The sequence below is a fragment of the Accipiter gentilis genome, chromosome 8, assembly GCF_929443795.1.
Source record: "Accipiter gentilis chromosome 8, bAccGen1.1, whole genome shotgun sequence".
NCBI lineage: Eukaryota > Metazoa > Chordata > Aves > Accipitriformes > Accipitridae > Astur > Astur gentilis.
In genome coordinates, this window is record NC_064887.1 from 5,414,759 (window position 1) to 5,429,506 (window position 14,748).

The 14,748-nt window shown below is 43.2% G+C and overlaps 2 protein-coding genes across 13 annotated transcripts in view; one reads left to right on the top strand and one right to left on the bottom strand.

Moving 5' to 3' along the window:
• Nucleotides 1-14,748, top strand: part of DAB1 (DAB adaptor protein 1) — a 471,207-nt gene that overhangs the window by 298,444 nt on the left and 158,015 nt on the right. For 6 of the 12 annotated variants that reach the window (XM_049809439.1, XM_049809446.1, XM_049809447.1 and 3 more), the window contains exons 1-2: nt 4,960-5,070; nt 6,466-6,527. The exons of 4 other annotated variants lie outside the window; for them this stretch is intronic. The gene's annotated coding sequence lies outside the window, so the exon portion shown is untranslated. Of the gene's footprint in view, nt 1-4,959; nt 5,071-6,465; nt 6,528-14,748 lie in introns of those variants that run through there. 2 more of the 12 variants (XM_049809441.1, XM_049809444.1) reach the window with 1 other exon arrangement.
• The window catches only part of PRKAA2 (protein kinase AMP-activated catalytic subunit alpha 2), a 369,728-nt gene that overhangs the window by 89,730 nt on the left and 265,250 nt on the right, over nt 1-14,748 (bottom strand). The window lies entirely within an intron of this gene.

Consider the following 14,748-nt stretch of genomic DNA (forward strand, 5'->3'; position numbering starts at 1 on the left):
ACAACAATAAGATCTTTTTTCTATTTTTCCTCCTGGGACTGAAAAAGGAATGAATGGTCACGTGTAACAATGGTTACTGTCTGTGTAGTGTTATATATCCTTGCATGTCTCTGTGGTCTTTCGAAATATTAGTGGAGAAAGTCTCATAGTAGGCCTGCGTGTAGAGATGGACATTAAGAAAAATATAGTTGACTTATCCAAGGTCACACAACCAGTCAGTGACAGAGCTGGGATTTGAACCAAGCTCCTGAACCCTTTTTGCATGTCTAACTACAAGATCATGCCACCTTTTTTGAGATACATGAAAGGAAGAGTCCCTTCTGTGACCAGGCTGTAATGCAGTAGGAGCATACACAGGTATATCTTCAGAAACCAGTGATAGGTCTCTGGAAACTTTGAAGTCTTAATTTCATTTTCCCTATTTTTATTTGCTGGGTTTTAAGAGATATCTGGGACTTTTCAGGATAATAACATGTTTCACCAGATTGCACTGTGTGGTGAAGAATTATCATAACCTCTTCCTGATGTGTCACTGCCAGAAGATAGAGGGGCTTCTCATTTTCCATGAAGGATCACCACAATTCTTCTGCATAGATCTTTTTGATGGGCAAGAGTAGAGTTCAGCAACATGTTCTGTTCAGTCACCTATCAGCTGAGTAGGTATAAGTAGGTGAGAAAATATCCATAATAGATCTCTAGTGAACTGAAAGTGCTGAGTTTCTTCCCATCTGAGAAAATAGAGGATGAATACCAAATTGTGATTAATTCTGCTGAATGGCTAAGGAGCTAACTGTGTAGCTACAATGGTAAGAGATGGGCTACCATAGCTACTGATAATGCAGTAGGTATTATTTTCAGTCAGTGCCTAATTGCCTTAGAGGAACTTATTAGACTGAAACCACTATTGTGTGAGGAACTATTCACATAGAGTATCTCAAGAGTGATCAGGATGATCCTGCTGTGGGCTACAATATAGATCAGTAAATGTGAAGAGTGGTTTTGTGAGGAAGCTAACATTTTGAGAGTTCGATTGGCAAGGGATGGTCTGCACATCGTGCTGTATTTTAGTAAGACTTTAATAGCAGAAATAATGGCTGATTCTCTTTTCAAATATTTGAATACCCGCTCAAAAAATCACACTTGAATCAAGTAAAGTGTAGCAAATATCTTTCGCTGCTAGATTCTTTTAAAGCACCACCTGAAGTTCCTTCTTGAACAACGCTCAAAATTTCTCTGTAACATTGTTTGGTAGCCCTTTATAATTACCACAGCTTGAGATATATGAATTAGTTTAATGAAAATAACGCCTATATTCCACCTCAGAGAATGTCCAATTCTCATTAATACTCATGGTTGTTACACATGTGCACTGACAATAACATTACAGGTTTTACGGCCTAGTGATTTACCATTTCTGCAAGATGATTCTAGTTTTACAGCATGGATACTATCTTAGCAATTCACGTGAGAAACACATAGGCTTGCAGCTGGACAAAACCCAGTGGATTAAATAAAAGAACTTTCTTCTCCTTGGCCAAATAGAATGCTAAAAATGTCCATCATCAGAGCAGATTTTAGGAATGGAAGCTCTGGAGATCCATCTTGCAGCAAATGGTCCTCATTTGGGTCTGCTCTGAAAGGAAACCAGCTCCATTCTTAGCTTGTATGCCTAACCAGGGTTAGCTGATGCTGATTAACTTGCCTATGAGGTAAAAGCGGGAAGTTTTTTGAGTAACCTTTTCTTAGGGGGTCAGAAAACTTGACTCTGAATGATCAGTGAATTCACTTTCAATAATTACGCTGCAAATTATCCCTTATTTCCAGGTAAACGTTTTTGCTCTGTGCGGCACTTTTTATAGCGGTTTACTAGCAACTGCAGTTCTTATTGTAAATTGGGTAGTATAACAAATTACTTAAAATCCAGGTGTGCAGGTATCAGTAGTGGATCTTTTAATGTTATTTTGAGGCAATTCTTTAAACATTTTATGCAGTGCTCTTGGTCGTAACATTGAATTCATCCCAATCTCAACCAACGTGTACCAGAACACATAAATAGCTTATGATCATTGTCCTGTTAGCTCAAATCTAATCAAGAATTAAGAAGATAGTACTACTTTCCCTTCAGCTATTTTAGCAAGTACTAAGGGACTGAGTGCTGCAGAGGTAACTATTCAACACATTGGAAAAATAGTTTAGAGAACTACTTTTTTAGGTTCCTATCTTCAGCTCCTCTAGCTGGTTAGTGATTAGTGGAAATGACATCTTTGGCCTACAGTTCTTAACAAACAACTCTTAATGGTTTATCACTTAATCTGTGATGGTATAGTACATCATCAGAAAGGAGAATATAGGAATGTTGACTTTAAATAAGCTTTACAGATAAAGACAAAAGAAGGCTATGCCAATCATCACACCAAATTTCTTGCTCTTTTGCATCTTGGTCATGTTTTTCACTAGGGACGAGGAACTGTGACCATATAAATGTTCTCATGTGAGAATTTGTGTTGCAAAGTTATGGCCTAAAAAATATTTTACATTAAAACAGAGCAGATTGCTTATGGCAACTCCTGCATAATGAAGGAACACAATGAAGAACTGCAGTTCATATTGCTCTTCAGGTCTGTTCTATTTTCATAGTTTTTTTTTAAAAGTAGAAAATTGCATTGTATAATTACAAGTTCATTTGCATTCATATTACAAGCTCTGAGCTAGTACAGTCTTCTATATTTAAAAAATATTGTTAGCAAGTGTGACTTGCATCCATAAATTTCAGAAATGGGAATAAAGTTTACACTTATTCAAAGTTCCTTCTCTTCTTAGTCAAGAGCTAGGACCCTTCCTGTAAACTGCAGGACCTCAGGGAGGCTGGCAACATGGTAAATGCAACTTCATTTTATAGTGTACTGGGCAGGGGTGTAGACCACTTCATTTACTGTTTCCCCAACAGAAAAATATGCCTTTTGGGATCTGAAGATCACCACATTATATTGGACTTAATACTTATAGGCAAGCATAGCCACAGGTCATCTAGAGGATGCTGTCTATCATTTCCTAATGGAAGGCTGACTTCTGTTACTTTATTTTTTTCTTAAGTTCTTTGTCTTCCTGAGACGGTGAAATTCTCAGCAATAGGAAATATTGCTGCAATTAAGTTTACTACTAGGACTTGATTTTTTTAATCCACATTAGAATAAGTGGGTTCAATTGATAATCCCGCCTTTCATTTCTGTAATAAATGGAATTGAAGAAAACAGGTCTATAGTAAAAGCCACCTTTCCATCAACTACTTCCATAAAAGTGGTATGACTTTTGAAGTACGTTTTTGTTAGGTCATAAAGGTTATTAGATTACTTTATCTTTTACGCTTAGTACCTGATGTGCTATGGAAAGAATAATTGAGGAGGATGAAACTGAAAATGTTTGAGAATGTTACCAGATCTCTGCACGCACTTTCAATCAATCTGTTTGCTCAGCCTTTCCCTCCGCTCTTGGATGGGTGCTCCCTGCCCCGTTAAGCGTGTTGCCACATTGGTTCAGATCTCCTGCCTGTCAGTTGGAGGTAAAATAACCTGTGGACATCTTTCTACCTTGTGAGCGTCTTGGTGATCACTCCTTGACTGTCATCTCGAAGAGTGCACATCAGCAGTTAGGTATTTGTGTGCCCGGCATTAACATCTCGCTCGTAATTTCTGATCAGATCGGATGCTCTGTAATGGTTTGAGCCCTCTTCCCTGTCAGCCAAAGGAGAGGCGACATTCGCCTCAGACCCGGGAGGCGAATGAGATCTATCTGGAGGCTGCAAAAAGCTTTTCTTTTAGTCATTTACCTCAGTTAGCTAGAGCAGAGCTGCTTTTATGCCTTGATTGGAGATAATACTAGTGAAATAGCAATAACCTCGCGAATGTACTTCTCTTCTGTATGTAAATCCTTTCAGGAAGTGCATGACAGACTCCGTTCTCTGTGGGTCTCCGTTTGTAAAGAAGCTGTTATCACAGAATAAGTTTAATGGGTCGTGAATTTTGTGTTGAAAGGAGAGTCTCTCTATGACTTCTGATCTGCCTGCAATAGACCTATTGGCTCGGCAGCAAGTGCATTAGGCTAAATATGCTTCCTCCATTGACTCTGAAGGTAACAGCCCTAAATGCCTCATTAAATTTTCATGGGTGACTGGGAGAAGCCATGAGAAAAACACCACACTAGCAGCGGTCTGACGGCGGAGCCCCCCCGACCGCCCCCCCTCAGCGTGCACCACACGGGCCGTGGGCCACCAGCTCCCGGGTCGGGGGGCCAGCCCGGCCACGGCCGCTCCCCTGCGGGCCCGGAGCCCCGCGGCTGTGAGGACGGGCCGGGCCGGGGCGGGGTAGGGGGGGGGGGGGGGGGGAGACCGTGTTCGCGGCGCCGTGGCCGGGTTTCACGCGTGGGCAGGGGCCGGCGGGCCGCTCTCCCGCCCTGACTGACTGACTGACTAACCGCCCTCCTCCACCCCCCGCCCGACGGGGAAGCCCCTTTCACCGACACCCCTAGGTGACCGCTGCCCTGGCCGCGGCTTGAGCACGGTGAGGCGGGAGCCGGGCGGCTGTGAAGGGGCAGGGCGGCGCTGAGGGGACTTGGGCGGCGGGGCCGCCAGCCGCTCCCTCACACGACGGTTGCCCCCCAGGCGAGTGACAGGTTGAGGGCGAGCGGGCGCGCCGTCCTCCCCCCCGCCCTGAGCGGGAAGAGCCCAGCCAGCCCCCCCTTCGGCTCCCATCCCGCCCCGGCCGTCCGCCTTCTCCCTGCCCAGCTGCACCAACGGCGCCGAGATCCCCAGCCCTGGGAGAGGAGGAGGAGGAGGAGGAGGAGGAGGAGACCGACCCCTCAGCAGCAGCAGCAGCTTTCCTCCGCCACACACCTCCCCTTTTCCCCTCCCTCTGGCCTCAGCGCCGCACTGGCGGGGGCCGGAGAGGGCAGGCAACGCGGGAAGGCGGCTCTCCCAGCATGGGCGAGCCATGTGTATCCTAAGGAATAACAGCAGCTGCTGCGCCCACGATGGGGAGCAGAGGAACGCGAGGAGGAGAGGGCTCGCTGGGGCAGGTGAGGGTGCCGGCTCCCTTCTCTCTTCGGCGGCCGGGGAGGGGGGGGGGGTGTGGGGGGGTGTGAGTGCCCGATCTCCGGGCGGGCGAGGCGGCAGGTGCGGCTGGGGGGGGCAGCGAAGAGGGGCGGGCGGCTGCGCCCCGGGGTGCCCGGCGGCGGGGTGCGTTGGTCCCTCGTGTGAGGGGAGAAGCCCCTCTCCCCGCAGCGGGAAGGGGAGGGCAGCTGCTCTCCGGAGGAAGTTGGGGATTTTTTTGCCCGTGTTCCCCCCCCCAGCTCTCTCCCGTCACGGGGAAAGGGCTGAAATCTCCTGCGAGTCGCGGGAACTTGTCGGTTTGGAGGGGAGCGGGGTGCGCGGCTTTCCCTCTCACAGCCGAGTCGCGGGGCAGAGGCGGTCTCTCTCTCTCTCTCTCGCCCCCCACCAGCCCGGACGCACTGTCCCCTGGCGGGGGCAAGAAAAACAAAAAATAATCAAAGAGGGACCCACAGACGCGATGCGGCTGCGGGATTTCCACCGCCGCGACCCCCCTCCCTTCCCCGGCCGTGAGAGCCGTGCCGTGCCGGGTGGTCCGCGGGGCTGCCCGGGCTGGGCGTGCAGCCGCTCCGCTCCGCTTCGAGTAGCTTCAGCCGCTGCCGCCCGCCAGCTGGAAGCGCCGATTGCACCTTCGGTCGCGGCTGTGCCCCGCTTCCCGCGGCGCGAAGCCGGGGGGGGCGGGCGGGAGGAAGGCGTCCCCCCGCTGCCTGTCAGGGCCGCCGGGCAGCGGGCCCGTCGCTCCCACCCGGCAGGGAGCCCGGCGGCGGGCTGGGCTGCGCCGTCGCTGCCTTCCCCGGGAAGGTGCAGCAGGGGCGGGAGACGCCGCGCTGAGGAGCGGCGGGGAAATGGCGCCTGGAGCTGAGGGGCCGCTGGCCGGCGGCGGGACGCCAGCTCGCCCTCCCGAGCCGGGGGAGCTCCTCGGCAGCGCGGTGCTTGGGCCCCAGGCCCTCGGCGAGGAGCAACCCCCCGGGCCCCCGCCTTCCAGCGGTGTGCGGCCAAGGAAGTGGGTGTGAAGCGGAGAGTTGCTGCGTGGGGTGCTGTGGGTTCACGTGCCTCGCCTTTACGGCCCTTACTTTGGGAAGAACAACAACAAAAACCCCCTATCTGAATGTTTCGGGTGCTTTTTTGTGTCTGTGCGCGGCCACCGAGTCACCAGGAACGTCTTAACAGGCACCCTTGATTGAATTAGATAAAGTTCAAAACGCGCTGCTCCTCGGCTGCCGTCCGCGGGAAGGTGAGCGCAGGGGCTCGCTGCCAGCCTGCATCGGGACAGTCGTGACAGATCCTACGAGGACTGGCAGGACAAGCACGGGACTGTAAACTCTCCAGGAGCCAGAGCCACCTCTTTCTTTTGTGTTTTGCAGGGTGTTTCGCACCACGGGAGCTCATATTCATGACTGGCACATGTCAAACGCCTCTATGAATGGTAAAATAGTGGGGTGGGGAACTGGGACCGGCATTCATCTGAACAGTAAATAACAAAACTTGTTTCTGATTTGGACAGTCGTGGAGCTTGCAGATGAGCGGAAAGTTTTTAATTTCCCTATGAACTTCTGTTTTATTGTACATTTCAAACCGGTTAATTTAATTTTTAGGTCTTTCCGCAAAGTAGTTTTAAAAGCAAAGTCCTTGGAACTCTTTGCCATTTGTCTAAATTCTGAATGCATGTCTGAAGCATTTAATCATGTTTATTGTTTTCAACCACTCAAACGGAATAAAAATTACTTATCGTTGATGAAGCTTATCTTGCAAGCTGTTTCACAGTATGTTTCTGTTGCAAGACACAGTGCTGTGTTAAACTACTGATGATTGTATTGTTTATTGTTCTTTCATTCTCCTCCCTACCCCCCCCCCCCCATAACGCCGGTATCAATCTGTTCCTTACTGCTATACTCAAAAATAATGAAAGAGTGAGTTTTCACCAGTTAGTTTGATATTCTACTCCTATTTGAGATTTGTATCTTTCATATTTGCTCTTAAGCTATGTTTCATTGAGTGTGCTAAAGGCAGCTGATATATTAAAAAAAGGAATTAAAGCACAAAGCTAAACAGCGCTTTCAAACTCTTGAAATGAAACTGTAGGTGGAATTAGTGCTGGATTCACAGTCATTGTTTATTTCTTTAGCTACATACATAACGCCTTCCTGAAACATAAGATTCCTTGCCCCTTTGTCATTGCCACTTTGTTTCATCACACATTTAAAAAGCAGTATTCACATTGGTCTAGAAGTTCAGATTTATTGTTTGGAGTGTTTTGATACAGATGCTGATCTTGGACTATATCTCATAGGTGGTTTTGCTGCACTTTAACAGTATCTCAGCACAGTGATGGAGGACACCATCATGTTTTCTTGTAGGATTACCTTCGGGACTTTAGTGACTGCACACATCAGTGGTTTCATCTTAGGAGGATTGAAATTGATTTTCTTCTTTTTCTTTTTTTTTTTTAGCTCAGCTAGTGAAGGACCCTGTATATGTCCTTTGACCTGTGGCCTCACATGATGAAGTGACACCAGTAGTGGAGGATGTAGACTTGAAGTAGCTGCTACTAGGGCTTCAAAAGTAGAGGTACCAGAATGAACACACTGTCCTAGTGGTCAGCCTGCTTGCTTCTTTGGGCAAGGCACAGGTTTTTTTTAAATATACATTGGAAGACCCCTGCATATATGTATCAAAATAATTTTAAACCATAAACCTTGTGATTCTTTTTTGATACTTTTGAGAGGTTCTTGCTTGAGCAAAACACAGGAAGACTGACCTTTCCCTCTCAGCCATAACAGACCCATTTTCTTTTAAATATTTTGGATTTCAAATTTTGCAAGATAGTTTTGTTGAATTTAGGAACAGTTAAGCTACTCAGTTAAATATTGGTTAGGTGGGAGAATCTCTATTTTTACAATTGTGTTTACATTTTAAAGTGGTAGCAAATACTAGTAAAGAGGACCAAGATTTTCTAGACTTTATAGATCAAATTAACTTTCCTAGTCAATATTTGGTCAAGGTCTTGATGGTTAAAGTTAACTGTCCAAGTCAATGTTTAGTCAAGGTAATGACTTGATTTTTGTAAACACTACCCAAGCATTCTTGCAAAATTAATCAGAGTTGCTGGATCACAATGCGTTTGCTCAGCCAATTACTTAGGAATAAAAGTATGTTATTACGTGGTCTCTCATATGTCCTATACTAGTTGGTGTTATTTCAGTGGTGCTTGCCTTCAGCTCTTCTGTGGCTTCATTCTTGCAGTACTAGTTCTACCTTTAAAGCAGTTATCTGCACGATGAATTTGTGAGATGAAGTCAGTCATGTACTATCCTGTTTTTATAGGTAGGAAGATGAGGCGCAGAGATGCCAGGTGCTGGCTCCCAAAAGGAAGTGTAAAGCCTTGCAACGTGTAGCGCAGCAGCAGCAGTGTTTACGTATGTAGTTCCAACAGAGTGTTTCAGGAGCCTGTGCTGGGCATCCAGCTCCTTGTACAGTGTGCAGGAAGAGGTGGGCACTTCTGATAAAGCAGTCATTGGATAAAATATGAAAGCAGTTGTGATGTCTGGGACAAAAACGATGAAATTGAGTATTTGGTACATCGGTACTTGCAGCACTAGATTGAAGCATATTGTGGTGTGGGAAAGAATTGGAAATCTTTATTACAGTTCTTCCTTTCTTTGGTTGAACAGGGATCTTCATTCTTCCAGAACTTAAGTCTCTTAAACTGACACTAAAATCACAGTCTGGACTTCAATTGTGTCAGTGTTTTGGGTTTCTTTCTTTCTTTCTTTCTTTCTTTCTTTCTTTCTTTCTTTTTTTTTTTTTTTAAATTGTACCACTTGCAAATTCATTCCATGCAATTACATGGGTATTAGAGTAGATACTCATTAGGATTTTACTAATCTGAACCTCAAGTGCTGTTCTGCAAATTTGCCAGCCTTTGTAAGGGAGTGCTTGACTTCATCAGCTGCACTGTTTTATTATGAGTATTTTGACACAGCAGAATGAAAAGCATATATTCTAAACCAAGTAATTAATCAGATTTAAACATGTTCATACTCTGACTTGTCGCATAGAGAATCTGCAACTATGTATGTTGCCCTTAATGCTAGTTTTTGCCCAGTGTAGCTACAGCAAAACTACATTTCATGGTGGCAGTTTAAGAATTTCATCCATGAATCAATCTTCTGTTTAAAGGCAGCAGACTTGTCGCAACTTAGAAAAAGTGAGTAAACCCAATATCGTGAGTTACAGAAAAGCTAACCATGTTTACTGTGTGCAACCTCATCTTACACAGCCATCAAACACATTTTCAAGTGTTACAGGTATAAGAAGTGTTCATTGGTTTTAACTGTTCAGTATGAAACTTCCCATTCTTCTGTTTGCAAAGAGCTTTCAATTGTTTAAGCAACAAACATTGTAAGAATTTGTGTGAAAATGGTTGTAGTGAAAAGTCCCTAACTGTCTGTATTTTCAGTGGTTCAGTCACACACACAAATCGTGTCAGAATCTGCTAGCATGAGCCTTGCTGGTTACGGTGGGGTCTGTGCAACCAATTTTCAGTGGTGGATCTGTTTCAAGATGTATGCCATTTTGAAGAATCAGATCGGAGAGAGACCTGTCAGCTTTGTCTCTTAATCAGTAAATTGCTTTTTGAGGAGTTAGAGAGAAGCTCATGCCCTGGGATGACCAGTTGTGTGTCTGTGCAGGTGCAGAGGCTGTAGGCTGTCGTGTCCCCAGCTGTGGGGGAAGCAGCTATCCAGGAGTAGCTCTTTAGACTCAGCTGCATGTCCTAACCAGATCTGTCCACAGTGGAGCAACAGGACTGCTGAAGGGCTACTTGTCACATCTTGTGCTGACTCAGTCCTCTTCTTAGATATGTGAAGTAGTTGGCATGGTCTTATGGCCCTTGGAGGCGTGAAGATTTACTTCAGTTGCTTATAGAATCAGAAAGGATGATAACTGTGGGTAAGCTTTTAAAAATGCAGTGTTCCTGAGCAGGAGAAGCCTGCTGGGGACCAGGCTCAGAGCAGAGTTGTCAGCCTGTAATCCTTTGCACTTTCTACAGATAGTGCTTCTCCTGTCATTCCATTACTGTTGGTTTAATGAGGATGCATAAATTGTTACTTTTCTTAAGGATATATACAATGTAAAAAAATAGGGCAGTGTAATACCTAAGTGCACAAAAGCACTTGCGTTTTTTTTCTGTATTGAATTTTGTGTATTTGTGTCTATGGATACATGTATGTATGTGTTATATATATGCAAAGACTTATTAGCTGCTCTTTTTATTACGTAAAGATTTCTCAGGTCTTCAGATATTGTCAAGTGGTTACACTGAGAGATTTCCAACACCCCCCCCAATAGTGATTACTCTTGTGGGTAGAAGAATATCAGTTTCTTGAGAGTCTTTGCAATTCCCCAAGCCTGAAGGCAAATGAATAGAAATTTAGTGGACCACCTAGTTCTTGACACAGAATCCTCCAAAGAGGAGTCTGACCTAATTTACATTGTATTGAATCAAATAATCCTATCATGCATGTGTGCTTGCCGTTTTGTTTTCTTTTAGCAGGCATATTGCTGTCTTGCAAAACTTCAGATTTAGATGTTAGGCAATGTCCCTGTGGTTTTAGTAGGTGCTTTTTCTGTGAGTAGTTACCGGAAAATTACATTTAGAGGACGTTTGTGAAAAGGCAGACAATCAAGACATAATACTAAGGCTGGTAGAATTATTCATATCTGAATGTGAGTATATCATTGTTTAGTACTGAGGGTAATCAGGAGTCCTCTAATACAAAGTCCTCCCAGTATTACTAAAGATGGAGCTGGAATCTCCCCAGAATGCTCTTTGGAGCAAAAAGCAGTATAAATATCTTTGTCATCAGTGTGATAGGGATACTGGTAGGTGTGCTTTGCTGTGGGTGACTGCTGCACTTCATCTTTGCAGGGTTGCTGATGATAAATGGTAGTGAATGTATTTGTTGGGGCCAGCATGCTTTGAAGCTAATTGGGAGCTGATTAGCATCCAGGTACTGCAGTTGTGGCCTCTTAAAGCAATTCCTGGTGTGCAATTCCCTTTTCTGGTGTTATTCTTTAGGTAGTAGGACCCATGAGTCTATCTGTGTAAGGTCCAAAGATACACTCTGAAGCTTATCAATCTGTCTACGTGTGTTCATGTTGTGGAAAATAACTTTTTAAACCTGCACAGTTTTATTCTTGGAAAGCTTAGGAAAGCTGTGGGTCTGCAGGAATTCAAGATCATAGCAACAGTTACCTGAAAACAGTTCTTTGCTCTTAGAGTGAGTAGGTATCCCAGCTGCAGGTCTCTTAGGCTTACTCAGTGTCATTTAGGGAGGTTTTGCTTAAACCTCTTTTGACAGCAGTTGCTTTTTTGCTTAAAAGTGTATCTCTTCCCTTTTAAAATGTAGTTTTCAAAGCCTTTTGGCTTTCCAGCTAGAGATGTGTTTTCCCCTCCACTTTCATTTTAGGCCAGCTGAACATAAACACACCTTTAGAATGGGTGAGTGATTAGTGAGTTAGTAGGTTAGACAGTCACCGAGTGACTCTTCTTGTTTTAGGTCTCTGCAAAATAAGAAAGGTCTTCTTTTCCAGCTGTGGAACAAATTGTATGAAGCTGCACTTTCCTTGGACTGTGTGTGGTCAACATGAGAGAGAGAACAGAATAATGTACTGTATAGTGTTCTTAGCCCATGTTAATGATACTTGAAACCAAAAGAGTTTTTATCTTCTGGCTGTCTTTAAGATTCTGAACATACTTAACTAGGAAGAAAATCCACAGTCTGAAGGTGATCGGTTACAAAACTTTAAAATAATTTTTTTTGTAAATGGAAAAAAATTGCATACTGAACAATAATGGGTATTAAGAATGTCAGTTGATAGAACTTTTAAATAGTACTATATGATTTGAAATGGATGCTTTCCAGTAAGCGCAAGAAGTTTCAAAGTTGCAGCGGATTTTGCAGTGTTACTATATTCAAGTCATGGAAAAACTTCTTTTTTTACTGTATCTGGTCATCTGATTTCATACCTGCACTCATAATAACTGCTTTTGGTTAAAAGTTGACATACTAATGCACAGCATAAAGTAGCTTCTTAAACATATGGTGGTCTTAGTTGTACCTACCAAAATTAATTTTATCAATCAGTTGAAAAGTTTAAATGAGATTATTGACATTTGTAGCTTCACATTTAGAATTTGGAAAAGCAAAGGCTTTAAATATGCCCATTTGAAAATGAAGAACTTGAATTACTGGGAATCTTATTGATGCAATACACATTTCTTAGTTTTCTTTTACATAACTGTCTTCTATCCTGTTGACAGATTGGTTACTTAAAGAATAGCAGGCATCATATTGGTCATTTCTCAACCTAAATAATTTTAAATTTTTTTCAGTAAAGTAACTGAGGGGGAAAACTGTAAGAGATGTCTGTACATCATACAAAAAAAAAGTTTAATTTCTGTTCCTAGTTACTTGAGATGCAGCTCTTAATAAAGTATGCTAAAATGGCAGAGAAAAAGAACAATTCAACTTGCTTCACCTTCATTGGATTTATTCACGTGCCTCAGGTGGTTCCTGAGATGAAGCCAGAATGAAGAGATCCAAGCCGGCAGGATTCAGTGCTCATGCAGAAGCAGACAGTGTGTTAGTAATTTGAAAGCATTTCCAAGACCTGTCAGTCTCTGCCTGGAGACTGGCCGTAACAGTTCAATTGGCATGTGCTTTTTGCCAGATTAACATGTAGTAGGTCACTTGAATTCTCCCCTTATTGAGTTCATACATTTCCTTTAATTCTCTCACAGTAATCTGTCAGTATGGATGGGAGGAAAGAAAAACTTTCTCTGTATTTAGGATGGTGGGTATTTTTAACAGGTAGTTAGCGTGAAGAATTTCAGTTTTATCTTCTTTTTGGTTTCTTTTTGTAACCTTTACCAACCAGATAATTTTTAACATATCATATTTTGCTTGTGGCTATGGTGGTGTAGGAGACTCTGCTTCCTTGAACTTTGCTAGCTCTTGAAGTTAATGGTGATGGGCTGCTAGTGCACTGATAGTGTGGACTTCAGTGCATTGCTGCAAATAGAGGATTCTGGGCTGGAATTTCCAACTAGCTACTTAATTAAGCCAAGCATAAAGGTAATTAGGAAAAAAACAAAGTACTTTTAAACTTTAATGCAGTCCAGCTGATATTCACAAAACTGTACTGCTATTTAGTTCATCAACAGTCAATGCAGTGAATTTTATTAATATTTAATTTATAAATATTTAAATTTTCCCTTTAATTCCTTTATGTAACAAAATAGTTACGTTAGTTTTATTGTTACTGACTTTTATGTCAGTTTTCTTCAAACTCTGAGGTATATTAGCAAATTCAAACCTTTTAATGGCAAGATTAAATGACCTATTAGGTGTTCATGTCTTATCTGTAGCAGCTGTACCGCTAATGCCAAGGGTTGTCCCAGTAGGGGTGTGTGTGGGGGGTCCTTCTTTTTTAATATAATTAAGGTTTTCCCATGCTAGGATTTTCTTCCCTAAATGTGCATGCAGTTTAAAATCTGGTCAGTGTGCCACAGTAACACTGGCAGTATCATCTGGAAATGTTAATGCCCCTGTTTATTGTTTCAAAACACCTGGTAGTTGATTGCAGTAAAGACTCCCCCTTTTAATTACGCTATAATTAATACAAAACAAATCAACAGGAAGTGCTACTTCACACAGCATGTTGGCAGTTTGCTCAAGTCTAAAAACAGTAAAAAAAAAATATGTCAGTGAGTTTAATAAAGATTATTTTATGAATGGTTTTTTGTGGCTGCTGAAGTAATCAAATCTCAGATTGTGGCTTCAGGACAGTTTTCCACCCACCATCCCTGTGTGATAGTTTTTATATATTCAGACCCATTTTTCTTCCTTCTGAAAACAAGAGAAATAAAATGTTTGAGAAGTCCTAAAGAGGATAACAAATTGAATTGACCACTTACTGTTCCTGGCACTCAAATTTTATGATCCTTAACTCCCTAGTGATAGAGTGAGCTATTCAAAAGCACTGCGTGAGAATTACAGCTGATGAAATTTGGTAAAGTTCTTTAAAATCAGAACTATACTGGTTTACATCAAATGAGGGCTTGTCTGCTGTTGCTATGTTACGTTTGTAGCAAATGCTAATTGATTTTGGTGCATACAGATCCTCAGAGAAAAGTGAGAATTATTATTGAGTGAATCCCACTGTGCCAAGCTTCAGTTTCTGGATTTCAGTGCAGGATGATCCTAGAGAGGACATGAAATCCTCTTTATGATGTGAAACAACACTAGAAAAATAACTCTGCCACAGCCGCAAAGCAGGTCTGAGACTTTAGCACTCCCTATTTTGGGCTTGACAAAGAACAGCGATTGTTTTTCATAAAGGAGCTCTCTGTTTGCAGCTTTGTTTTTTGTGGCAGGACTGTTGATTCAACAAGCTACTTACACGTGGTTGTCCCTTTTGAATTCTTGCATAATTTGTTCTGTTGGGCTCTTGGATCAGGTGAAGAGATGGCAGAGAGAAGACTCTCCATCGGTTGATTCTGTCACTTACCGTTCTTTGTAGAAGAAGCCTAGTTCATTAGCTTATACAAGATGGCCAGTCCTGACAGCTAAAATTTAGTTGAG